This window comes from Rhamphochromis sp. 'chilingali' (genome assembly GCF_963969265.1).
Source record: "Rhamphochromis sp. 'chilingali' genome assembly, chromosome: 11".
NCBI classification, from domain to species: domain Eukaryota; kingdom Metazoa; phylum Chordata; class Actinopteri; order Cichliformes; family Cichlidae; genus Rhamphochromis; species Rhamphochromis sp. 'chilingali'.
The window spans coordinates 23,117,612-23,118,911 of NC_137938.1; the positions used below are offsets into that span (position 1 = coordinate 23,117,612).

The window sequence follows — 1,300 nt, forward strand, 5'->3', positions numbered from 1 at the left end:
TTGCTTTTTGAGAATTTTTATTAAATTTACTCTTCATGGGCTCATAATTTAGCACCAATAATTTTATTTTTGAGTCAGTCTCAAGAGACCACTGTTGTTATTCAAACCCTGCACACCATGTCTGCCATGTCCACAATCAAATTATTCAAATCAAACTCATAGACAGACTCACCCGAGCAGTACATGCATAAAAAAGTAGCAACATTTGTTACAAAAATCCATCTTTAAATAACTGAATACTTGACTTTTTTGGTTTGTTTTAATATTGCTTTGAAGTCAGAAACTCCAAATCAAATTTCATGACTGAAATGTGAACTGAATTGAAAAGCCTTCAGATAAAAAAACAAAAACAAATCCATAACATTTAATTAATCAATTTAAAAAAAGCTTATAAGGAATAACAAAGTAAACAACAACCAGAGCCATGTCGTTTTTAAGCTGGGAGCATGGCTTATCCTGGGGTCCTGGCAGGCTTTGGCATTGTTATCAGGCTTCAGGTTCGTGGGGTTTCCCTCAAAATGGACCGGCACACACTCGTTGTCCAACACTTCACAGGCCAGGATCAGGTGTTTGGTGTCCTTTTGGACACTTTTGATACCACAGGTGTCCTTAACACTTCTCACTGTGACAAAGGTGAAAGGCTGCTGGCTGATGCACAGGTTATCCTTGTACGTCTTTCCTCCATTCTTTGAGCAGACGGCCTTCACCCTCTTCAGTTCCTTTGGATCGAGGAAGGACTGTGTGGGTCTGCTACAGTCCCCGATATTCTTAATGTAACTAAACCACTCATTTTGATCAAGGGTCGTAGGAGTTCCATTGCGAACGTGGCGATCCATGAAGGTTTTGAAGCCTTTTTTCCAAGTGGAGAGCTGGCAGGGAGCATCGCTTATGGCAACAGTTTGATGTCCCAGAAAAAGACAGACGGCAAGCGAGAGGTAAGTCCTGGGAGCAGCCATTACCCAGCGGTCCTGCAGAGAGCGAGAAGAGTTATCAAGCAGCTATAAAGAAGTCGTGAACAAACACGTTACAGCTTTTCGCTGAACAGTACATAAAAAGCAGCTGAATTAGCGACAGAGCCACAGCTGACTGTCTGTGCAGTTTTTAAAACATGAAAACGGGAGCAGAAGTAGAAAACCGCTGCTTATTTGAGACAACTTCCTACCTTTGGCAGCTGCTGGTTCTTCTGTGAGATATAGAAGTGAAAGAGCTCCAGATGTGAGACGACTGCGCTGTCTTTCAGTTCTCTGTGCCGTAGGAGTAGGAGTGGCCAGAACTTGTGCATTACATAAGGCCGACCACA

At 42.5% G+C, this 1,300-nt stretch overlaps 1 long non-coding RNA gene across 1 annotated transcript; it reads right to left on the reverse strand.

Annotated features, from left to right (window-relative positions):
• LOC308406474 lies at positions 1-1,300 on the reverse strand. The gene is made up of 2 exons (XR_013973544.1): positions 1,163-1,300; positions 1-968 (listed from the first exon to the last, which is right to left on the reverse strand). It is a non-coding gene; the product is annotated as an uncharacterized lncRNA (long non-coding RNA).